This window comes from Pagrus pagrus (genome assembly GCF_965226575.1).
Source record: "Pagrus pagrus genome assembly, chromosome: 6".
In the NCBI taxonomy this organism is placed as follows: domain Eukaryota; kingdom Metazoa; phylum Chordata; class Actinopteri; order Spariformes; family Sparidae; genus Pagrus; species Pagrus pagrus.
Genome location: NC_140190.1, coordinates 4,071,109 through 4,097,535, shown reverse-complemented (window position 1 = coordinate 4,097,535; position 26,427 = coordinate 4,071,109). Strand labels below are relative to the sequence as shown.

At 41.3% G+C, this 26,427-nt stretch overlaps 1 protein-coding gene across 5 annotated transcripts in view; it reads left to right on the top strand.

The window, feature by feature from the left end:
• tbl1xr1a (TBL1X/Y related 1a) overlaps positions 1–26,427 on the top strand; it is a gene marked incomplete at its 3' end in the record, with an annotated part of 132,417 nt that overhangs the window by 73,158 nt on the left and 32,832 nt on the right. For 3 of the 5 annotated variants that reach the window (XM_084355235.1, XM_084355232.1, XM_084355234.1), the window contains exon 1: positions 17,665–17,984. The exons of 1 other annotated variant lie outside the window; for it this stretch is intronic. Of the gene's footprint in view, positions 1–17,662; positions 17,985–26,427 lie in introns of those variants that run through there. One more of the 5 variants, XM_084355236.1, reaches the window with a different exon arrangement.

Genomic DNA, 26,427 nt, shown 5'->3' with positions numbered 1-26,427 from the left:
GATGTTGGGTTTGTTTTTTATTTTTCAGAGATCCTTTATTGATTTTTCTTTGAGAAGAGAGTTTACTCGTGGGGGGGAAATCTGAACTGAACAGAACTGGTTACATCAACAGAGATCCTTTATTGATTTGTTTGGGAAGAGGGTTTACTCTGGACAGATTTGAGAAACTTTGAAACAAACTGAATTTTGATGTTTTATTTATTTACTGTTGAATCCCAGCCGGGTGGTGTTTTTGTTGAACTCTGGAGTCTTTATTTTGAGTATTGTTTTAACATGTCTGCAGAAAGACAGTGGAATAAAGTCAAGTTGTTGTTGTAGAATACCTCTTTCTTTTTAAAGAGGAATTTGAAAAACTTAAATGACAGTTGTCAGAGCCTAAACCCATCTATTGAGCTTTACAAATCCAGATGTGATACTCTGACGTTGGCCGACAGTGCTGGTTCTGGTTCATAATACCACTTAGGGCGCATGTCAACGTGTTCAGGCCCAGTGTGAACTGGGTGCCCTTAAATTCCTATATCCATCAGGTAACCAGTACTGAGGGTTTGAAATCTGACCATAAGTCAGTCTGCCTGCCCTGACGGAGGACCAGAAGCCAGGAAGGTATTGGCATTTCTATTACTTGCAGTTGGAAATAATCACAAGTAGGCGCCAACAAACTGTCAACACTTCTGGTACATTTATTTGGTGTAATTCACCAATCACAACACCAACCACCACAACAGAGCTCGAAAATAAATGTACCAAGAGTGTTGACAGTTTGTGGGCGCCAACTTCTGTCCAATCCTGCTCGTCCTCCAAATGCCAGCACTCAGTAGTTTTACCATTTCTTGTTGTTCTCGTTTCTTAGGATTATGGTGCATAATCTGCTGCTTATTTTATTTTCCTCTTTTACTGTTATCAGAGTTTTTGCAGCTCTTGAAAAATAACTTTTTTTTTTGTTACTAAAAACCTAAAACAATGCGCCTTATTTACAGTTTAACCTGTTAAAGATGCTGCTGGTTGAGGTGCAGCAGACAGACTTTTGAGAGTTTTGTGAAGGCTGCAGAGTGTTGCAGCTACAGATTAGCAGCTAAGCTCGGGGCAGCTGATCTGACAGAGACAGCCTCTCACTGGGGCCCCCTGCTATAGCAATATCTAAAGCTTTTAACACACACACACACACACACACACACACACACACACAGTTTCCTGTGTGCAGTGGGACGAAAACAACACCAGGCTGGAATGCTGAACCCGAGTGTGGAGAATTGATTGGAATGTGTGTGTGTCTGTTTGTGTGTGTCTGTGTGTGTGTGTGTGTGTGTGTGTGTCTGTGTATGTCTTGTGTAATGGGGGAAGGCGAGGGTGTCATGGCTGAGACACTGATTGTGTGTGTGTGTGTGTGTGTGTCTGTCTGCCTTTAAAGAAGGAGCTCAGCTAATTGGCAAATAGGTCTATTTCCTTTCTCTGCCAGAGTCACATGAGAGGACAGATATTAATGTCACGTCTGCAGTGGAAAGACTTGCTTATCATTGCTCTCCTTATATCTGTATTTCTGTAAAAAAAAATGTTATGCCTCTTCGCTCTGATCTTTTCTGTTTTCCTGCTTATTATCTTGTGTGTCCTCTTCCAGGTCACTACAGTGGAGAGGAGGTCGCGTGGCTCGGGCACCACTTGCGATGCCTTGTCCTGCTCAGTTGTCCTCCTGGTGTCACACATTTTACATATATTATCATTTGTATCAGATATTCTGTCAATGCAACTTGTAAACTGTGATTTTTTGTTTGACTGTGCAGATTGTAAAGCCCACTGAGGCAATGTGATTGTGATTTTGGGCTATAAAATTGATTTGATTTGATATCATAAAGATTTGAAGGAGAAAATGGCTCCCATACCTGTGTCTGAAAATACATCTAAAGCTGCCCAGATCTGCACGATGTATCTTTTGTTTTCATTTTTTATTATGAACAAGCTCTTTCCAGTCTTTATGCTAAGCTAGGCTAATAAAATTTTCTGTCCATTGAGGTCAACATGCTGAATACATTTCCCTCCTCACAAACATTTGCAGCCAATTTTTTAAAGAAAACAAACAAACACGCTTTTCATGTTTGCTAGCTTTGCGGTCTTCTTCACTGCATTTGATGCCACATTTCTTAGCACGTTACCACCGATAAATCCCAAAAAACAGCAGTTATGTGTGGCGTGTCAGCCCGAACTCGCACGTTGCACGTTGCACGTTGCAGTAGAGCAAGATAAAAAGAACTAAATGCTCATCAAGACGTTGCTCCATAGCACCCCTAGTGGTTATAAACTCCATCGGGTGCCTTTAAGTCTCTTTGTACTTTTCACTTTAACCGGCAAGAAGGCCTACAGGCTGGTTCTGGATAAGTTATAACCACCAATTGGAATTTCATTTCCATTTTCCTTTCATTTCCAAAAAATAATGTATAATAAGTCAGTTTGGCACGGTGGATGGCTGCACACACTACGAACCTCAGCCTCCATTTTTGTGGAGAAGCAGCAGAAGCAGACTACAGAGGCTGTAGAAAAATTAAAAATGCATTGTCGTTGCTGTTGAGAACAAAGTGCAGAGCTGTGGTTGCTGAATTCAGCCAGAATTGAATCTGAAATTCAGTTGATAAAACACCCATTTATCTTTAGCTTCCACCCAACACATTAGCGAGGGGCACATCACATAATTTTAAGTTCTTGGATGTTTCTTGCCTTCACACAATACTTCATTTCTTCCAGTTTTTATGATCACATGCTTCAGCTTGGCTACCAAAGAAATGGATATTTTTCAGCGCAGTGGTTCATCTTTTGTTCTGATGATTCTGTCGGAAGAGTTTCATATTCATCCGGGAGTGCTCAGTGAGTCAAGCATCGTTGTCTGTGAGAAAACCGAAAAGGACTTTTACTTCCAGAACAAGAGTTGCCAAAATAGCCTGTCCCACTGCGCAAAGAGACGTCCAAACGACGTCTTTTCCAAGTCATTTTTGCACGTCTAATTTTGGTCACCTCAAGGTGCAGACTGTTACTCCAGACGACGTCTTTCTTTCAACGTATACTTGACGTCCATTTATGACGTCCACAGTACCGCCGTGCAGGGGCCATTTCTAGTCCAAATATGGTCGTTGTGGACGTCTTTTCTACGTCAAATTATAACTCATATTACTCTTTTTTTTTTTTTTTACTGGTTTAGTTCCTATGCATAACCAAATGACGCTACAGTAAAATTAGCTGGTACAGGAAAACAGGTTCCTACCTTCTGGACACGTTTCTACAGTCACGTTATAATAAATCACAATCAAATCCTGACTGTTTTGTCACCAATTTTTAATTGCAGACGTCAGTTGACAATACAACAGCAGGCAGTATATACAAACGTGTAAAAAAAAAAAAAAAGGGTTAGCTCCGACGTTCATCTTCGCTGTCATGACGCAGAAGTTCATCCATGTGTAGACACCTCACTCACTTTCAAAAGAGGACCAAACACCACCTGACAAAAGGATAAGAAGGATTTAGAAACACCTTACTAACACTTTACAATACAGTACTCCACTGCACTAAATTGTTAAACATTTGGCTGCAAACCTACGTGGCTGTGTCTGAAGCGCCCCCCCGCCGCCTGTATATTGGTCTGTGCTGCTAGCCCCATTAGCTGTCCCGGTTGTTAGCAAGTGCTAATCTCTCTCTCTCTCTGTCTATCTCAGCAGCAGCACGTCAAAGAAAAAGAAATAAGCGCTGGAGCCGCGGACCCATAACCGGCTGTCACCGACAAATAAAGCCTCGACCAGTAACATGAAAGATGGCTGTGTTGTGAGGTAGCTCGATGCCAACTTCGACTAGCGTTAGCGGTTAGCATCCGCTGCTAACACCCGGCCGCTCCCCAGCTCAACACAATGGCCCTCCTGCTTGTTAACACTGGAGGCCTGTTGCCGATAACGGTCGTGTAATGGCCCACGGCTCCAGCGCTTCACTCCATGTATTTATTTTTCGCCGGTTTCGTTGTACGTTAAACAAAATTGGTCGTGTTCAAAAGCTAACGTTAGCAAATGTAATGCTAATTGTAGCAACAACAGGTTTGAGGCATAAAGCTAAAACGGCAAACGCTATAAATGCATAAATGAACATAAAATTAACTTATGGGTCTATGTGCTGACCGAACTTACCTGCAATTTAGTGGACGACGCTGATTTTCGGATTGCTGTGTAGGTTGTTGTAGAGGTCGAAGGTGCACAGAGCCGAGCGGCCATTTGCTTTCACCGTAGAGAAACACCTGGGCCAATGGGAGTGGCTCTTTTGATGTACGTTGATGACGCAATGCCTCAGCCAATCACCATGGCGTTGACTGTAACACCCCCCCCCCCCTTCCCCCAAAGGCTACATCTTTATTGTTGTAATAAACTGAATAACACTATTTTAAAAGAGAAAAACAAAAATGTAAACAAACAAAAATATTACTTTTATTCAAAAATAATGTTTAATCACAAAATATGTCATCATGCCCATACTACTACTACTACTACTACTATGATAATAATAATAATAATAATAATAATAATAATAATGTAAATAAATAAATTACATCATGTCAATTACCTGCACCTGTCTTAGACGTCGAAATAAGTGACCTAGCCCGACGTTCAAATGTTCAACTGCATATTGACGTCCAAGTGGGGTCATGATTAGACGTCCAAATAGCAGACCTAGTTTGCACGTCGTGTAGTGGTCCAGAATTGGTCTTGGACCGACGGACGCAATATAGACATGATCTGGACGTCTATCAGACGTCTAATGTTTGGTGGGGTATGCTGGTCTTCATGTCTGGCCCGACAGACGTAGGGTATCGAGAAGAAAAATGTCTTTTTATCTTGTACAGTGCAGCGCAGTGGATGACATGATTAGTAGTAGACCAACATGTCTCTCACCGGAGTCAAGACAAGAAACAACGACATTGATATTTCTGAGTTTTTAGTGTTTTGGTCCATCCGAAGTTCCCAGTCGACACTTTCAACTGGAAAGTCGGATGTCCAACCATGAATGTTGGACGTGCCTCACCAACCAGAACCTCGAAAACCAAGATGGCAGCTTCGTGAATCAACAACTGTGAAACTGTTCTGTCTTATTTGTGTCTCATTAAATCAATCTCACAAACAGTTCTGTCCAGCCTCTCTGTCTGTGGACGTGTTGTCTTGTCGTGGTGTTTGTACGTGCATAAAATACTGCGTCATGCAGTGTTAATCAGCTGGTATTGTAAACAACAGCTAACAATCTCTAACCCTGGCTAGAACTGGTATTCCGACTTGTCGAGCTGGAACGTCGTCAACTCGGGTATGACGTCGGTTTCGAGCTCCGACTTCCAACTTCCGAGGCGACTGGAATGCAGCACATGTGCAGACGGGACTTTGGGAAGCTAGCCAAGGCTCGCATTTTTTTGCTAACCTAGCTAACCAAGTCCTGACTTTTGACTGTGTATGCTATCATATATATATATATATAGCTGCATTTGTGTGTCATTGTGTGTACATGTGCATACCAGGGGTGTCCCCTCTGTACTCATAAGAGTGTGATATGCATCTTGGGTCACTGATACCGCCAGACTAGACAGGCCAAACCACGCTGCTCTTCCCCTCCCCCATCCTGCCATCGCTCTCTCTCTCTCTCTCTCTCTCTCTCCCTGCTCGTGTCTTACCTATCTCTACCCCGGTGCTCTCTGACCTGCATTCTGGTCGCTCGGCCCTTCATCAGTGGCACCGAAGATGCTGCTCTCTCTCTCTCTCTCTCTCTCTCTCTCTCTCTCTCTCTCTCATATGGCTGCTAGAATAAAGGCAGCACTGTATCCTACAAAAACCAATGATGATGTCAGCTTGTTATTGACTCTCCCAGGTCTGAATGACTGAGCAGAGGATAGGGGGTGGGGTGGAATCTATCTATTGCAGTGAGGGTGACCAGCCAGGCACAAATGAGCTCTCGCTAGTGTGTGTGTGGTGTGTGGGGGATGGGTGGGATCCTGCAGTCCTCGTTTCCGCAGACATAATCTGTCCCAGTTGCTGCACACCTCTTACAGTTTACAATAAGCTCTCTCTCTCTCCCTCTCTCTCTCTCTCTCTCTACCCCTCCCCCACTTCTCTCTCTCTTGATCTCTCTCTCTCTCTTTCTCTCTTGATATCTCTCTCTCTCTCCTCTTGTGTGGAGATGGATGATGCCATCTGAGTAGAGAGGCAGAGAGAGACGAACATAATGGCCTGAAAGACAAGAGGGGGGAAAAAAAAAACAGAGAGGACCAACAATAATAATAAAATAAGCTCGGATACAAGTATTGGTTGAATGACCTTGCAGGAAAGACCATAGTGGTTATGATATATTGGAGATTTCTAGTCTGATACATCTGAAACTGTTTTAAATAAGCAGTAAGAAACACTATGGTGCAGCTTTTCCACCAAAATAAGCGAGTCTACAGAGGTTTTTTAAATGCGGGTAAAATCCACTTCCAGCATGTTTCACGTCAAGAATGCGCCGGAAACAGTGGTAACTGTCGGTTGGTCCGATAACATTTAGAAAGTCTAGAAGAGCCGCACGATTAAATTATTTCATCCTCATTCAAGTTAGCTGGGCGCCAAACTGGAAGTTAGCTAGCTCGGTCGGCGATCCAGGTATTTTTTCATACCCGGGAAGTCGAGCTCTCTACTCTATTTGGTTGGTGACCCTGCAGGTTTTGAAATCACACAAGCAAAAACTATCTTGTGGTTATTAGTTCAAATGTTAGTAAGGTAGCATAACTAGCCTCCACTTTCCATATGTAATACAGACGTTGCAGACTAATATGTCATCTAAAATGTTGCAAGTTGGTTGAAAACATTAAAAAAATTTACAAAAATTATCAACAGAATGTAAAGAAATAACCGTTGTCACATAATTACGTCTATGTATTGTTTTGCAGAGATATCTACTGAAGCCCATTTTGGTCCAAAGCTCTACCACTAGACCACTAGATACACAGCTAACCGAGCTAACTAGCAGCTACAGTTGTGATAGGCTGCCTGCTATTTGCTTTGAGTACGATGGCCAGTTCTTACACACTGCACCTTTAAATCCTAAGTGGTCTTACGTCAATGTTCAGAATGACTTTCTCTAGAAGTCAGCCGGACGCCAGTGAAGCTGAATGAACATCTTTATGGAAAAAGGAGAGTCGATGCAGCGTTTGTGCTCATAAGTGGCATTTTCAATTTAAGCTGGCTTTGTGGACACTTAATCATGCAAATGAAGTGACAGTTTCACTTGTATCAGTAGCCATTGTTACATACTCCATGTATAAAAGGGGCTTCAGTTAGATGGACTGAGATTCACATATTTGAAGCGCTCCCACACACTGTTTGATATTCAGCCTGAGGTTCTCGGTCACGTCTTCCCGGCCTCAGGAACATTTCTGTGTGCTTTTTCCTTCTAAAGGCTTTTTACGTCCTCTAGCTGAGGCATTGCCTTTATACAAAGAGCTTCTTCAGCTCTGTTTTGTGAAGGTCATCCCTGAGTAAATACTGCCCTCGGGGATGTGTAATCATAAAAAAAAAATGACAATCTGACATACAACACACAGACCATTCAAAATAGTTGGTTATCAGTGAAAGACCTTGTATTGAAAACAGTTTCCTTGGAGGAAGAATTCACCCACAGTTTTTTACTGTAACAGTCATAAATGTGTGGTGTTCACTGTAGTCTTGAAAACTCCTGCTCTAAAGAGTTTTAGTGAAATTGAAATTGCAGAACAGCTACAAGAACGAACCAGAGAATAATAGTACACTAAATTTTCTGTCATTTCCTAAAATTCTCCTGCAGCGAGTTGCTTTAAAGACATCGTCAGACAACGTCTCATTCTCCACTTGCACAATGTAGTGCGACGTATATCTACTTTACGAACTGCACATCCGTTTACTTCCGGTCCCAACTCAACAGAATACATCTATAGTTATAGTTATTTTCACCGTTTGCTTTGTATACATCGTTAATAGTTCACCGTTCGTTTTTGTATGTAGTGTTTCTACGATTTCTGATCCTATAGATGGATAGATAACCGTTAGCGACGTCAGCTAGCCGCACGTTAAACGTCAGGTCGCTTTTTACATTGCCAAAAGTGGAAGTGACTGACATAAACCGTCTTCTGATAGCGAGCAGTAAAGCTCCGACCTCATTCCTAGATAAAGGATTTAAATCACAAATCAGAGAGAAGGGTGCTAGGCTAGCTGACAGGCTATCCTCGCTACTTAAAAACACCTACGTGATTGTCTACATGATCAAAAATGTTAAAAACACTGTGTATAAAAATGAACGGTAAAATAGTAAAAATATATACAAAGGAAAGTGCAAAAATTCAAGTGTTTCGGATGAAAAAGCACTGAGACAACTTGGATGTGCAGTTCGTAAAGCAGATAAATGTCCCGTACATTGCGCAAGTGGAGAATTGATGTATTGAAATAAAACTGGATAATTCACCACCACTCAGCCTCGCTGCCAGTTTGTCTCGGTGGCCAGTCGCAGCATTGCAACAAAATCCCCTTTTGGCCCCAAAGCAGATGCCCCAAAGACCACGACTATAAAAGAGACAGTCGTCGGCATCCCAATGTAAAGTCTATGGACCAAGTGGGATCACGTGGACGGCATCAGCCCCACACCGGAGATACACACAAGGCAGAAGCAAAAACCATGTACGTCACCAGAGATGAGCAGGATTATTGTAAAATTTGTGAATGTCAGCTGTAGTAACACGGGTGATGTGTGATTGATGGAGCAACAATATCATTTTACAGCTCGGTGATAGAGGTCGTCCTCCACATAAACACTTGATGCACTGGTCGTCTGTTAGACTGAATACATTAAAATCCTTTCTGGGCTTCTCACCTGTATCACAGCAGTGTTACGTGTTTTGAATATCTGTTGAAAATTACAGCACATAAATGTCCCACATCACTTTGATGATACACAAGGATAGTAATGAATAGCTCATCCAGAAGTCGACATGAAAAGGTGTCAGTCAAGAGTCTGTTACACCTTGATCTTGATCTGTGTTGATCTTCATACTAAAACCGCTCTGAACTTTTCACTGAGGCAACGTAATGCCGCCCCGGTGTGTGATTTTACATCGTATGCTGGCGTTCTGCAAGCAAAAGAGGGAGGCATGACGTGAACAGTTTCAATCTATCAAGCGTGACATTTCACGTATGTGCCGGGCAACGTTTTCTATGTTATCTTGTGGTTGATCTTGTCTGGGCTCAGAGGGTAAGGAGCTCCCGGACCTCACTTTGTCTCCCCAGTCTGGAGGCATTTTCAGTTTCTGTTCTTCTTCTTTGAGTTGCTAAAATGTCACATGCCTGTCCCTGGCTGTAGCTCAGGATTTGGAGTGGGTTATCCAGTAAGGTTCACTGGTTCGAATCCCCGACTCCCCCAGTATCCCTGCGCAAGATACCGAACCCCAAATACTTAATCTCATGATTGTTAATTTCTGCTTTTTCCTCTCACTTTTTGTTAAACAAGAGCTGAATTAAACTAACAGTTCGACACTTCAGGAATTACGCTTGTTTGTTTTCTTTTCTGAGAGTTATATTGGAAAGACAGATGGTGCCTGAATGCAACCAAGCCACAACCGTTAGCAGATTAATTTAGCTTTAAAATGAAAAATAGACCTATGAATATCAAGCCCCCAGGAAGAGTGGCAGGCTTTGAAGCCAACTTTCATAGTAGCCAAACCGTGTAATTACAACATCACCTGAAGAAGAAGCGGCTGGGTAGTTGTTTTTTTTAGCGTCACATCCCCTATTACATGGATCATTTCCCTGTCATAATTTGAGCCATTCGGTCTGATGCCATTTGGAAAGTCACAATTAAATCATTTTATTCCCATTCAAGTTAGCCGGGTGCTAACCGGAAGTTAGCCGGCTCGGCTACGTGGAAGTCACAGTCATGTGGCTTTTTTGGCTTCATGCGCCACCAGGCTTCTTTCATAGGAATCAATGGGGCTCCACCTCCAAAGCTAGATCCAGATTTTAATTGTTAAATCCATGACCTGTGAAGCTAACTTATTAACATGTTAGGGACTCTGCTTCCAGTCTTTGTGCTAAGCTAAGCTATTCAGCTGCTGGCTGTAGCATCAGTCTTAACACACAATGTCGTACGCTGTGTTTGAACACAAGAACAATCTGCAGGATCCATATATACGTGAGACTGAGAAAAGTCTTTCAGTCTTTTGAAGCTGTCCTCAGTTGACATATTCATCATCTCAAGGTTTTATCTTGCAGGGATCCGTATTACTGTTGGGAGTCATGTAGATAAATCAATATTTTACCACAGAGCTGGAAACAGCAGAGAGGGCTTCAAAACAAACTGAAATACCGCTGCATAAAGCTTTACTCAGTATTATATTAATGCTGAGTTGTGGACTGATATTAACTGACTCGAAGGTCTGCAGACCTTTCAGGAGGCGATACAGTGTTCGGCATGAGCGTCACTCACAGCCTCTCACTCCATTTTGTCAAAGTGCTCCACACAGAGGGGCCCTATTTATAGAAGTCAATGATAATCTGTCATATGACATGGCATGGATGCGTTAGATGGCGCCGGAGCCAGTGCTTAACTTTATCAGACTATTTCAGGGCACAAGAGACAGCATTTTTTAAGGAGTGATTTATTGTTGATGTCATTAATCAGATGTACTCTTTTTCCTCCTGTTTCATATCGTCGTTAAATGAAAATCTATAGGTTTTGAACTGACAACAGAAAATTGGCTGACGTCACCTCGGGCTCAGGGAAGTGATGTGTGATTTATTAGAAGATAATCGAGAGATTAGTCGATAATAATATAAGTGTTAATTAATTTTAATGTCTACACCATACAGTTGTGACGCAGGATGGGCTATTTTGTTAGCCCGTCGTTTCGCATGTAAACATCCCATTCATTTCTCCCATAGACAACCTGAAGCTACTGACAGTTGGAGCACTTTAATGACTTTGGATCAGCACAAAACTCTCCTCGCTGAATCATCAGTATAAGACTTTAGTGTTTGAAAATATTTAGTGATCAGATAAAATGTTGAGGTCGAGTTCAAGATGAATTCAACAACAAAAGTGCAGCAATGAGACGTTTTGACTTCTTTACTCTCTCACTGGCTTCAGGCTCATGGATATATTTATAACAAACTGGCTTCGTAGAATAAAAGCTGACATAATTAAAACTAGTGGCCATAACTCTATCGGACCATTAAATTCCCATGTATCTGAAGGTGAGGTAAAAATACTTAGAAACTCATCGGCTTCATACTACAACAGACAAAGTTACAAAGCGACCAACCATGGCCCGCTGCATTGTCGCCAAGTCACCGCTGAAAGCTGAGGCAAGGTCATATTTGATGTTGTAGCGCATCACGTCTGTCACGTAGACACAAGTGTTGAGAAACTGTTTGTTGCTTCATATCACAGGTTTCAATCTAAATTGACTTTTGCCTGTTGCTTTGTCACCAGTGGCGATTCGGGTGTGTTTGTTAAGGTTTGTTAACACTGGCGGTGTGTAAACTGAGGTGAGATTCTACAGCCATGCTAGAGACTGTGAGGTGTTGAGCTAAACGCTAATGGCAGCACGCTAACATGTGTTACACCCTGAAAATTTATTTAGCTAATTCAAGCTAAAAAAGCTATAAAACTAAAAACTGTCTAAAAGACAGTTAAATTGTATGTATGTATGTGTGATGCACGGTTTTCTACCTGAAGTTATTCTAAACAAACATTGTGATTGGCTCTATACTGTTTACAATGAACAGCATCTCAGTTTGGCACGTTAGCATGCTAACATTTGGTAATTAGCACTAAAAAATACTCTGACTAAGATTGATGGGAATCGAAGTGTCACGACGTTTTGGACAAATTGAAATTCTGACCTGATGATGGCGCTACATGAAAAGTTAAAGCTGCTGCTGTGTCGTCGTTTTAGCTAACTTCCTGTCCGTTTTGCTGTCAGCAGTCCACTCCCTCCTCTCTACGTCAGTGCATGAACGTGCAGCGGAAATCGCCTCCTTCCGGAGTTCTCTGTCCTGATTGGATAAAGCATGCAGGGAGTAGAGACATGGGTCACTCACCAAACACTCTATAACAGTGATTACTGTTGGAATATAGAGCTATTTAACACTTTCAATAAGAAATTTATCACTTACAGCAGCTTGCAGGGGTCACCAAAGTTATTACAATTAATTGTCTCGGGAACGTGAACGTTTGAACCCAATTTTGTACCAATCCATCCATATTTGTCAAGATATTTCAGTCTGCCATCCCTAAAACAGTAACTCCCACAGCTCCTTGGTTTATAATACTTACATACCAGCCTCCAGAGAGAATACTCTCAATATTTTAGTATCTCTTCTCCCTGTTATTGGGAGTTATTGGTGTTTGGAGTTTCAGTGGAAGACAACTTTTCATTTTAAGCAAACCAGAATCACCAGTGCTGACAGTGGGTGGATTTTATAACTCTGGTTTATTTGCTCACTGCAGGATTTATTATTGGTGTTTTCCCCTCCTCCCTCTACGAACACGTCTCCGTCTTTTCATCTTTTTCTTTCACACAGGAGAGTCTTTAACTGTCTGAGTTGGATAGTTGTAAATGTTAATGTGTAACAAGGTGAGCCGGGATCGATGAGGATATTAAACCGACTGGCCTCTCTTTTGTCTTATCAGCCTGATGAGGCAGAACACACCACGTCGCTCTCACTTTCTCATCCGTGCATACATAAAAAGATACAAGTATTTCTTTCTGTTTCTCTTCTCCCACATAAAAGCCTCCACACACACACACACACACACACACACACACACATGCAATATCTGTTTTCTCTGTCTCCATCTCGGCCTTACTAAATAATTTAATCATTTAACAGCAACAGCCAACCACGCTATTCCAGTCTCCCCCTCCATGCAGGGTAAATTATAGCTCCGTAGGTAGAGAACAGCCATTACTGTAAGGCCTTATGAAGACATATTAGGGAGCCATGCTTTGTTGAGACCTTGTCATTGTCAAAGCACTAAATATGCCAGAGGTGGAGTGAAGTATTACATGCCCTTTGAAGTAGATATAGTATAATGATGGTGTGGGTTGTTAAAGGCTGAGGCTGCTATTGTTGGAAGTGCAATGACTGAAAAAGTGGCCAAAGGAGAGGAAGGGTGTGTGTGTGTTTGTCTGCATATGTTCGGGTTGAGTGTAGGGAACAGGAAGCTAACTGAGGTTAATCCACAGTGGACACGGACGGCAGATGTGGGCTGCATGCAAACATCCACACGGACATGAGTAAATGTCGACCCCTGCAGCTACGCACATGTGGGAAGTATGATTTTAGCGTTAAGATACATTAAAAGATCTCTTTTTTCACTGAGGAGTCACAGATTCACTAGTGTGCTTCTGCTGTAAACAGCTATAACCCATATTATCAAATCCCTCATAAGAGCCTACAGAGAATAATCAGCTGACTCTGCAACTCAACTTTTGTGGAGTTTCAGCTCATTGTTCAGCCGTCTGACCCACAACTTGACTGTTTAAGTTCACTCTCATTGCGTCCTTTAAACATATTTTCCTCAGGAGTTGATAGAGACCAAAAACTAAAGAGCTTAAAGACAGAGTGAATACTGGACTTACTTTAATCAGGTGCCAGAAATGTGACTTCAAATGTAAATTATGAGTTACTTGAGTTTATCAGAATTTTATTCTGGCAAAAAACAAACTTTTCTACTGAAGATCCTAATGTTGGAAACAACACTAATGAGAGCAGTGTGACTGAACGAATAGTCAAACCAAAACAATGAGCTGAAAGACACTAAAATGAGCCAGAGAAAGAGTACCTGCAGAATCAGGTCACTTTTTTCTGTAGGTTAAATAATGATGAAAACTACAAATTGTGTCTCTAAAAGGACCATTATTATCCACCTGTCTACAGGACTGTGATTAAACCTGACTAGTTTGAGTGAGATGTACCTGTTCTCCTCCTAACCGTATTTTTCATGGCAGGGTTTCAGTCAAACATAATGAGCTGTGCAAATAAAGCCTCACACAGCAGGAGAGAGAAATTCATCAGAATCGTTTCCCAAAGACGAATCTCACTGTCACAGGTTGTAACTCCTACTGATCCACCCTCAGGTAAACACTCGTTCTGAGCTGTCATCTGATACCTCCTGGCTGAAGGAGTCCCATGTGATGTGTTGGCTGGGATAGACAACGACATGAAGACTAAATGGCAGAGTGTCACTCCTTTGGTACCTACAGTGGTTTTGTTGCATTCCTTTCAGTCATTACTGACAAACACACCTCCGTGAATGTGTACTTGCAAACAAATACGCAAGTTTTTCAGAAATCTTCTTCACGTGATCTATTTTCCTTCTGTCTTTCTTTGATATTCAAAGATTAGACTTTAATATTTCATTACAAAAACATGAATCATATTTCAAGCGTGGTACACAAGCAGTGGTAGAAAGTAACAGGAGCCATTTCGACTTGTCACAGTAGGAGAAGCACAGGTGTTATTTAACAGCGTTAATGATGGTTCGGTTCCAAACATGTGATCTGTAACTGGATCTGGACACTGACATCTGATCCACGGGCCTTTGCATTTACTTACTCGCTTCAACTCAACCTTTCGGGAGCCCTCAGAATTACTGCAGGGGCGCCGGCAAATGATTGTTTGATAATATGATTTTATTTTTTCAAAAATGTAAATGAGTCTGAAACATTAACGTGACTCGAACATTTTGAGCAAAGAAGAAAATTTGACGATACTCTTCCCATGATCCCTTGTGTTAGATTAAATGTGTTGTGAACCATAAATACAAGCACACACTTACACTCAGTGGCTTGATGACCAATATAGACTGATATAGGCCAAAAAGAGAGACGTATGGAGAGAGAGGGGAAGTGGTTCTGCGGTTGACGATGGTGGAGGGTGAATGGAGCAAGAACACAAGTTAGTACACGCTATACTTAGGCGGTTATGAGCGCTGAGAACCAAACTGGCTGAAGTCATGAACTGGTGCTGCTGGGATGATGAGCTGATGGATGGCGCCCTGATCAGGGCCTCAGGCAGCCCAGAGGGACAGTGACACTCAACCTGCACTCATCAGCAAAGGCTGCATCCAAATCTCCGGACTTGTGGACCGAGCCCTCGTGGACTTCACTCGTACGTACTAGAAGCACAAGGAAAGGCACCGACCTATCCATAATGGTGAACAAGTCAGCAACTACATATTATTGAAACATATTGGCCAGTTATCTTTATTATCATCTCAACTGTATCGAGCAACGGAGTCTGACTCCATCTCAGAAACCACCATATAAATAACAGAGGGTGCGGCTAACACGCTTACCATTAGCTATGCTACAACATCTGCTGACTTATTTATACATGGCACTACAGGTTGCCTTATACATTAATGTAGGCACAGTTTAATATGCAACAGATTTTTTTTTTTTTTACCATATAGGGGGCCCCTGCTCCGTCTTGTATCCTTGGCCTGAAAAGCTGAAAAGACCTACGCTTTAAAATGTCTTTAAAAGCATCACGCCAACCCATTCCCATGAGTTAACAAATAAGTTCTGTCTACCGTTTCATAGAAAACATAATAGACTCACCTTCTGCATCATGGAAATCAAGCCAAGGACGCAGGTTAATAAACTACACGCTCGCAAAAAGCAAGGTTAGGTTTAACAACAATTACACAGAATTGTGTCAACCCTGTTATTCTGCGTAGGAAATACCTTTAAAATTAGATCACTTCTATTTCACCTAATTGAGCTCAGGGTAATGTGTTTTTTGCTCGTGGGAACCTATCAAATAACCCTTTATTTTATTGTGTGCAAATGCAGGAGTGCTAATAATAGTTTTGTGATTTTATTTATAGTAGCTGAAGAGTAAATCAGGATTTAAAGGATAAGGATATGTATTAAAATCAGGTGATTTGTTTACTGTAGAGTGAACAGAGGAGAAGAAGAAGAAGAAAAACATAGAGGTTATCTGCTGCATATACGACGGTGTGATGTAGTTTCCCAGGAAGTCATTACCCTGACAGTGGTCTGCTTCGCCCCTGAGGTGCTTCACTTTCAACAATTTGCCACACAGGAGTTGTTTCTACACCACTGTTTTTCCTCTTCCATTCATTCAGCAGAGATGGAACCACAACAGCATCAAAATTACTTACCACTGCTGAGAGAGAGCTGCATTTCCCCCCCGAAAACACACCAGGCAAAACAGTGTCGAGATGAGGGCAATGTAAAATGATTGCTGCTATCAAAATTGTTGGGGGGCCTGTAAACTCGACCAATCTCCCCCAGGCATGTGAAAGTACAGCCGGAGGAAAAAAAAAAAATTTCTGCCCCCCCACCCCTCTGCATAAAAGTCATAACCCATCCTCCACCCTCCTGCTACAGCCACGCTAAAGCTCACACCACCACACACCACCCCCAGGGCTTTCTGTGTGTGTGTGCATGTTAATGAGCATATGCTTTCTGTTAATGCAAACGTGCACGCATGAGTAGTAATCTATTTTCATTGTTTATGTCTGCAGAATATGGATCCGTATGTGTCTCATTCAACCCTCGGCAATGTAAAGTCTCCAGTCTCTCCTTGAATTGGTTTTACATTAAAAAGATACCTTATCCGATGTAACCTGAAATTTTTACATACTGCGCCTTTAATTTTTAAATTTAATGTAATGTAATCCAAAATTCTTACATACTGCGCCTTTAATTTTTTAATGTAATATAAAATTCTTACATACTGCGCCTTTGATTTTTTAATGTAATGTAATCCAAAATTCTTACATACTGCACCTTTAATTTTTTAATGTAATGTAATATAAAATTCTTACATACTGCGCCTTTAATTTTTTAATGTAATGTAATCCAACATTTTTACATACTGCACCTTTAATTTTTTAATGTAATGTAATCCAAAATTCTTACATACTGCGCCTTTAATTTTTTAATGTAATGTAATATAAAATTCTTACATACTGCGCCTTTAATTTTTTAATGTAATGTAATTCAAAATTTTTACATACTGCACCTTTAATTTTTTAATGTAATGTAATCCAAAATTCTTACATACTGCGCCTTTAATTTTTTAATGTAATGTAATCCAAAATTCTTACATACTGCACCTTTAATTTTTTTATGTAATGTTATCTAAAATTCTTACATACTGCACCTTTAATCTTTGAATATAACGTAATGTAATCCAAAATTCTTACATACGGCGCCTTTAATTTTTTAACGTAATGTAATGTCGTCGACATTTTTTTACATACTGCACCTTTAATCAGTTTTGTGGCTAATTAATATATATTTAAAAAATTAAAATTACGTGACATAATTGTTGTGTAACAACTAAAATAAATAAATAAAATACATAGTGTTTACCTTCTTTAATCAGTGGCTTCCAGCACGCCCTACAGCAACAGCACAAACATAACTTCACATGAATCACAACGTTGAATTAAACGCATTTCAACTTTACATGATGCTGTTTGTGATGAATTAGCGCCAGCCCCAGCCCGACTCCACCACCCTTTCTCCACACTGCGACACCCATCTTGATGTTTATGTGACTGGAGTGTGCTTCCTGCAGCGCGCGCGGCTCAGGCCTACCTCATTTTCGCCTGGCGGGTCAGCCGCTCTGTGTTTCAGTCTGAAGCCGTTGGCTGCTACTGAACCGTTTGGCTCTTTTCTCTACTAGCGAGCAACCTACAATCCAGACCCAACTGTCCATCCAGCTCAGTTTTTAGGGGGATTTATCATCATATATGCCCGTGTACCAAAACACATCGGTCATTGGGGATTCCTAGCACCGGCTGGCCGGGTCTGAAGGCCGTTATAACGCTTTTTTCGAGGTTTAATTAGAGGTAGAAAACAACGGTGGTGGAGGAGGAGGAGATCCCATATTAGGAGCACAGAGGAGAAGGCACCCCCCTTGTGTGATTTGGAGCTTTTGGTGAGTGTTTATCGTCTTTTCACGCTGTTTTTGTCGTTATAAATGATACGGCCGCGTACAGTGAGCACGTATGCGTGTAAACACGAGGTGCGGGGTTTGTTATTGCGCCGATGTGACCGTTTATTTCTATATTTTCTTCTGCGGGTGGGGGATGGGCAGCGTCAGCGCGTGAGTAGGCGCGCGCGCGCACACACACACCGTGCACGTGTTCGTAGGGCAGTTCTCGTTGGCTGGTTTGTGTTTGTGAGCGCGCGCTTCCTTCCTGCAACTACTGCTAGCTTTCAATTAAAAACACTAAAGTATTTATTTATTTATTTATTATTATTATCATTATTATTATTATTATCATATATCAATAGTTTACAACATTTAATATTTTTCATCATCAGCACTGAACATTAATTTGTCCAACGATCCAACTTTTCAATTAATATTTTACTTGATTTATTTAATTGCTTGTATGTTTGGACCCACTTTGTTCCAGTTTTATTAACACTTAGGTGTTAATATAAGTTAGAGATGTTATAACAACAACAAGTGTTGGCTGAGAAATTAAGTTTACAGTTAGTATAAAGTTAGTAGTAGTGTGGGCAGTTGGTATTTTGTCCTGTACATACTTGTGTTGTACAGGCCATTAGTTATGACCACAGTGTGAGATTATGTTACTATTTAAACTTAATTGACAGCAGCATACACACTCACAAATGTGCCAAAGTGCACTGTACATGTATTTTTTATTACCTTTTTTAGGTTAATTTTAATTCAAAGCTTTCTAGTGTGCTTTGCAGCTGGTTGCTCCAAAGCCATGGGCGGTGTGGGGGAGGGGTGAGCACACACACGCATACACACACACACGCACGCACGCACATGCACAGACACACACACACCCAGGAGGGCCACTTGCCAAGCCAACCTTGTGAAGCTCAACTCAATGACACAATGTACCAGTCCCAGATAAGAAAAAAAAAAAAGGCTGTGACACTGTTCAACCAGAGTCAGGATTCACAAGCCATGTGGGGATCAGGCTTTTTTTTTTTACAGGCGTGAATTGAAATTTAACTCAAACAATTTTGTTTTTGAACTCACAACAATCTTCTTTTGTCCTGTTTTTCCCACATTTGTTTACGCCGGTGCTGTTTTGTTCGTCGCAGCTAATATTTAAATGTAGGTCAATTAGGAAATATTGTACGAGAAGGTGTCCTGCTGAGACTTGGGAGTGCATTATCACACATAAACAATGGCCACGTACCAAAGGAAAAAAAAGAGGCTGTGTGTGTGCAGGTTTTTAATTGGTTGATTGTCATAGAGCCCAGACAGTAGTGTTGATTCCAGCATTTGGTGTTTGTGTATCAGGAAACAATATAAATGCAGAACATAACATACAGCACTCCATTTGTGGTCAATGGTTGCTTGTTGTTGATGCGGTTTATGAGCTGTTTCTGACTTTTACCTGGTTGATCACGTCAAATCCATTGTTTTGGTTCAGATCGCTGACTACAGTCGAGGTATTTCCTCATATACCGGTGCACAACATATGTGCATGTAGCAGTCAGCTGGCTGTCAGTGTTTGTGGTGTATTCAGATGCAGCTTAAAACAGAAGAAGTGAGGCAGCACATCCTTCAGTGGCTGTGTTTGTGCATTGAGGTTGAGCTTACGCTGTTTTTCCACTAGCGCTTGTGGCCATGCCAAGTCAAACTGAGCCGCACTGATTTGCTTTACCATCACCGGTTTCACTGCACCGAGTTGAGCCGCGCCGCGCCATGGACCTGCTCCGGAGTAGGGCCAAGCCACGGCAGCCCTGCCTCAAAGCGGGCTGCGGTGACGTTGTGCGACTGCAGCTAACACGTAACAAGCACCCGTCTCCCCCTAAAATCGAAACCTGAGCGAAAGACGTTTTTTAAAAGTCTACGTTCAGCTCTCAGTACTTCTGTAGCTCTTTACTTTGTCTCATCCTGTTTGTTCTTTCTAACATCTGCTGCGTTTTACTGTTTCGTCGTGTTCACTTTCAGCTGTTTCAGGAGTCGTGTTTAGTGACTGCTGGTGAAAACACAACGTTTCCTGTAATGCTGCTTCATAACAAAAGCTTTTAAATTACATAAAAACGGGGGGCTTCTATTGTGAAGAAGTTATAGTAAATTATACGCGTTTGTGACTGAATTAGCGGAGCCACTTTGATAGCGGTGATTCTTCGATAGTACTGCAGGGAGCAAGACAAGCGTGTCATTGCTTAAGGACACACCTTCAAGCAGGTAGCCTAGTTGTACCGGGCTGCCGTGCCGGGTCAAACCGAGTAGAGCCAGGCCGGCAGATGTAATGGAAAAACAGCATTTGTGGCTCAAGCAAGGACACCAGACATTTACACAGAAACAAGTATATTTCATGTTCACTTACGTATGTAGCCTGTAGCTGTTTAACGCTAACAACGTCTTTGTTATTACATCTCGATGATGTTCCAGTTGTTTAGGAGTTTATTATTTTTGTTTTTGTACTATGTACTGTACTTTCTGTTTACATTAGATTGTTTGACTGTTAATGGCTATGTTTATGTCTGCAGATTGTTATATTTTAAGTGCTTATTTATAACCAGTATTTTTGATGAACTGTTGGACTGTTCTTGAACTCAGAAAGAACATCTGCTCTGAGCTGTGTTATTGAAGCAATCCTTTTCTCCACTCGCATTCGATGTGGGTCGAGCGCTAGTGGAAAAAGGTTTACCTGCGTCCATCATAGGCGACCCACATTAAAATGAGGGTCACACCTGCACATTTAATGCAAGTTTGGTTAAAAACAAAAAAAGTAAAGCAATGACTTGGTCCATATGCAGCATGTAGTGACTGCTCCTATGCTGAAACTTTTAGCTGGTTATTCAATTTTAATAAGCAACATTCATCATAATTTTGTTGGCTAGCATATTGGGCTGGCAAGGCCTGATTGACTGTTTGTCATGTAGCAATTAGCTTTTTCAGAATATGACGGCCTGTTCTTCCTTTTGTTGCTTTGTATGGTCACTTGTAGCCCTTTAATACCGGACAGAAAAAACACGGGCTAATTCAACCCCTTTTCCGGAGAGATTTTATGACGTGTGTATTATGCTGGATGGTTAAAACTTTACTGTTCTAGCAGCGCTCGAACATTGTTCAGTTGGCACTGAGTTTGCAAGAGAGCCTGGAGTAAAAGAAAACCATTGTTACGTTGTCAAAAGCCTCGATCTGCCTGAAGAAACAATGGGTCTAATTCTGAATGTCATTGGTTGAGACTTTTGCTAGCCTTTTCAATTTTGGCTTTGCAGTCAAAGTAGTAGAAAGCTTTGTTAAAATAACAACGTGCCTAACTTTGAGCTCAATTGTGGTTGCATCAGCTCTTGAGCAACCTCTTTGTAGCTAGTGGAAAGCTTTGAATGGCTGTAATAAACTTGTTGTACATGTTTCCTGAGCAATGCCTGTCCGAAAAGTGGGGAAGCAAAGATCCATTGTAATCTGATTGGTATTCGATTGCCGATGGATGCGGCCACCTTCTGTTACCCAACAAGCTTGTTGACTGTCCTCACATTGGCCCATTTTCCCCGAGCGTACCGCAAGGTTTCTGTTAATGACCATACTGTACCTGACACCAGAATCTGAAATGAGGCAGTGAAAGAAATCTGTGGTGTCTCTCTTTGTATAGTCTCTTGTTTCTTTTGCAGTTTCGCTTTAGAATTCAGACTGAACAGAAAGCTAGATGTAATTTAAATATCCTACAGTGCAGCTAAGCCGTGACCAGCACAGCGTTCGAAATATAATGTAAACACTATTAATATGGACCGGATTTGCTTATTTCTTTCCTTGATGTTACATTTCCAGAGCAAACGTTGAGCACAGGACACAAGAATATGGTTATGTGCAGAGCAGCCTGCTGAGTCATATTATCTGCACAGGACACATTGATTAGTTAGCCTTATTAAATCACAGAGCGAGTGGCGGAGTAGTACAGTTATGTAACCAGTTCTCGTCAGTGTTGTGAATTGAAAAGGGAAAGACAAAATGGACAAAGAAGTGCAGTGAGTGAAAATGTCTTCCTCAGTTAGGTAACCGCCTGACATGAGATGGAGAGACACACAAATATGGAGCAGCCCTGGAGTCAGTACATGTACAGAGATGAGGAGGACTAGTTGCAATGATTTATAAAATAATTGAGCCTCTAGAATCAACCACAGCTACAATTAGTACATCGTTTGTGTGCATAATTTCTGTGTTGACAGTAATTTGAATGATTGACTTAATTAAATTGCCTTATAGTAGAAATACAATCAAGTGTAAGGCAAAGAGGTGTGGCTTAGATACTATTAATACAGACTGTGTAATGCAAGGCAGTAAAACATCAGCAAAGTGTACCGGCTTGAAAAGCAGATAAGACCAGATAGGGCTTGGCAATATGATATTTTATCATTGTTATGAGACTGTATATGTCGAATATTTTGGATATCATTAAATGGTGATACAGCATGTAGTGTTGTCTTTTCCTGGCTTTAAAGGCTGCATTACAGTAAAGTGATGTCATTTTCTGAACTTACCAGACTGTTCTACTTGTTCTAATATCCACATTATTGATGATTATTTATCACAAATCTTATTGTGTTAAAATATTTCGTAAAAGCACCAATAGTCATCCCTACAATTTTCATCGATATCAAGGTATTTGGTAAAAATTATTGTGATATTTGATTTTGTCGCCCAGTCCTACCATTTATAAAGTGCTCAAGGAGAATTCAAAATACCGAGATATATATATATATTGTATATCGCGATAACGCCTAAAATATTGGGTTTGTTATTGTTAGCACAAGTGGACAGCACTGCTACCTGAATATGCACGTACAGTGCAAAAATGTGTGCACATGTGGACGTTTTTCTATGTATGGTCATATATTTTGGCCAGCACAGCCCTCTGGCATTGGCAGATGACAATTTTTAAACAAATAAATGAAAGTATAAATTGGACTTTTGAGCGAAATGGGTTGTTGGGTCAGTGTTGCAAATGTGTTTGTCATTGAGCCTAGCAATGAATGCTGTCTTCATCAAATAAAGGCGTCTACAGAGTCATTTTCGGCTTTTTTGTTCACAGTGGATTAATTTGAAATATGTCAGGAAGAAGTTTCACACAGTCTGTTGGAGTAATGAAACAAGGAGTGGCCTTAAATAGCTGTTAGATGAAGAGCTGCAGGTTGCACACCTCCAACTTCTCAGTGAGGTAACCAACTCCTTTTGCCTTTTTAACATTATCAGGTTCCCTAATAACACTGGGTTTAAATCAGAAATATTGCCATATATTTTGGCGCTTATGACAACAAATCTTCAGCCATCATTTTGTCAGTGGACTCCCTTTAATGATCTTTTTAAGGACCTTTTGTTTTTCATACCCTGCATCTTGTTGAATGTCGGGTGCGATTGGATCCTGCCTACCACGACCCTCCGACGTACAAGTGGTTATAGATAATGGATGAAATGCATAATGGTTCAGCCATACATGTGTGTGTTTTAAATGTAAGATTTAAGGTGCAGAAAGAAATTGTGCTGATTATCTTTGGGTTTACATTGCCAGTAAACAACTGGTACAGCACATTATTCTGCACGTTGTGGTCTGCAAGAAAAGTTGAGTGGAAAGGAAATTTAATTTGACAGCTTACCCAGTCGAAACAGCGTTGAAAAGGTAGACAAGTTATAAAAAATGCAGAAATAATATGTGTAACATGTTGTAAAAAAACAAGGACGATTGCCTTATCTTTAGAACATTTACACAAGAAAATGCAGATAAAGATTTAAGTCAAACAGGTTTAAAGGTGTAGATAATGTTCACACACACACACACACACACACACACACACACACACACACACACACACACACTGCATGCACACTTCAGGCCTGCTCTCTCACACACACACACACAGATGACAGCAGTCACATGGTGTGTGTGTGGCAACCCCCAGGGGTCAAGTTCAACATTGTGAAGAATGTGTTGGTGCTCGCTGGCCCTCCCCCTCTTTACCCACAAGGCTTTGAAGTTTACAGGCCTGCAGCCCCTCTTCCCGTCTGCTGCAGGGAGACTCGGGGTGATTATTTGTACTCTGCAGCCTCCGCCCTAACCTCTGGGAAAGTCCATTATAATCAACACTATTACAGGTACTGACTGCTCAGTTAAATATCTACTCCAGAGTTGAGACTGTGGCAGTTTCACTTTGTCGCTTAATTTTTTGTGTGCGGTGGCGATCAATGTTTCTATGTGAATCACGTGTGTGAGGCGTAATGTTGGTTGTGGCGGAGCTCTGTGATTGTGCTTGTATTGGCTGGCATCAGCTGTTTTATTCATGCTACACAATCACTGGCTCATTCACAGCTGTGTGGCTATCAGCTAATCACTTATTTAAGGCGCATATATATTTCATAGGGCTAACCCGAATACTTTGAAGCTTCCACCGTTATCAAGGTAGTCAACATTCAAATCAGCATTCAGAGTAAGTAGACGTTGCTTTGGCTGCATCGTTAAAAGGGCTGATTAAATGAGCAAGATGAAATGGAGCTTCTCTATGAAGTTACAGTAATTTTTGAAAAAAACATGCACACAAACACCATAGCGTGCACAAATGTGGTCCCACGAGCGAGGAGCTGTTACTAGCGTGGCCCCAACCGTCCACGCTCACAATTGCGACGCTCGCGTGCCCGTCAAGTTAACTTTTGAGACTTCAGAGGTGAGGACTGTGGCCGATGTCGCCTCTCCAGTCTTCGTCTCTCATTAGACTTATAAGTACAATAATAGCAGTGTATTATAATTATGTCAAAGCTTTGGATATTGGCAGGTAATACTAACTAAAGCTTCCAAGCCCCAAACATGGAAATCAAGAAAGCCCTAATGTTAAATAAAGGGGGATTATCTCTCTCAGCACCATCCTTGTTACTACTCAGATTCTTTGAGCATTCCCTCCCTTGTATGCCAAATCTGAGTGCATAATCATTTGCTATAAATGGCCAGCTCCTTGATGCAAGTGTTTGTGATTGAAGCATTACAATTGACAGTGAGCTGTGACAGGAATGCTCACTTTGCTCAGTGGGCCGACGGGAACGCCCCAACACAGCTGGTGTCCCTGTGTTGCCAGAAAGAAAAGAAAAGGGACAGTGGGCATTCCACGGCTTCCAGGACCGGGTTGACCCGCCAGCACAGGAACGCCACGCTGCCGCTGCACTGTGGGTGTAGATTAAATCCTGTAGTGTGAACTGCTGAACTGCCTGTGGACTGCTGACTCGGGCTGTGTGGCCCATTGCAATACTGTTTTTGACAAACATGTTGAGAGTGTCATTGTGAACGTGTAGTGTGACTGAAATGTAAGAGTGATGCCAGACTGAGCCAGTGAGAGTGACCCCTCTCCCAAGAACATACTGAAAGCATGTAAAATGTTATTTTGTTTCTAAGGCTCAGTCTCAAGTGTTGATGTGGACAGTAGACATGGTTTAAAGTAAAATCTATGTCCGTGCATTGGTAGAGATGTTGAGTGGCTCAACATGGATGGATGAGCACAGTCAAACCTGCCCACAGTATCTGTGAACTAAGTAGTTACATTAACCCTGTCCACTTGTTTGGTAATATCTGGTTGGTTATGCAAACGTTTACTCCACTGTAGATCTTCCCCAAAGCTTTTGCTGTGTTGGTAAAATACAAAACTGTATTATGAATAGAACATTTTGAAAAGAGTAGTATCAGTATTTGGCATAGAGGAAGTGCTATAGGCCTTAATTGAATGAACTGATTATTGATGGTACAGACAGTACTAATGCAACCATAAACATTATCATAAGGCATCATCATCATGAAAAGGCAGCGATTTTACTCAGAATTGAAACATTTATTTTTTAGGGATAGAAATTTGTAACTGACTTAAACACAACCTTTTTCCAAGATGACTTTAGAAGCACTTGTTGTGTAATATTGGAACATTCTTGTTCCAGTTGTTTACAACTTTTGGACATTTGAATGTTGCTGGTGTTGACAGACGAACCAGGAAAACGCAATAAAAAAATATGCACTTGATGGCCACTTACATAATAGACTGAGGCTAAAGCTACATGCAGCATTGTTCTTAAGACATCGCAGTAAGTCAGTCCTGATACTATTTTTTCAAAACTATTAATAGAAGTAGAATCAACATGTCATTATGTAATCATATGTGGATGCTAACTATAACAGCATGATGCATTGTTCGTGAGAATGATAACAAACTGATGACCCTGGCAAACACTTTGTCGGATGCTGCAGCTACTGTAGTGTAAATTTTCCCAAGGCCGATAAAGAGCAAGACGGCTAACGTTAGCCTTAACTCTGGTACAGTAACATCCAAGACCAGCCTCCAGACAAGTGGACATGCTCGACAAAATGTGGCTATGTAGTTAACCAAGCTAATGAAAGAGTTGGTAG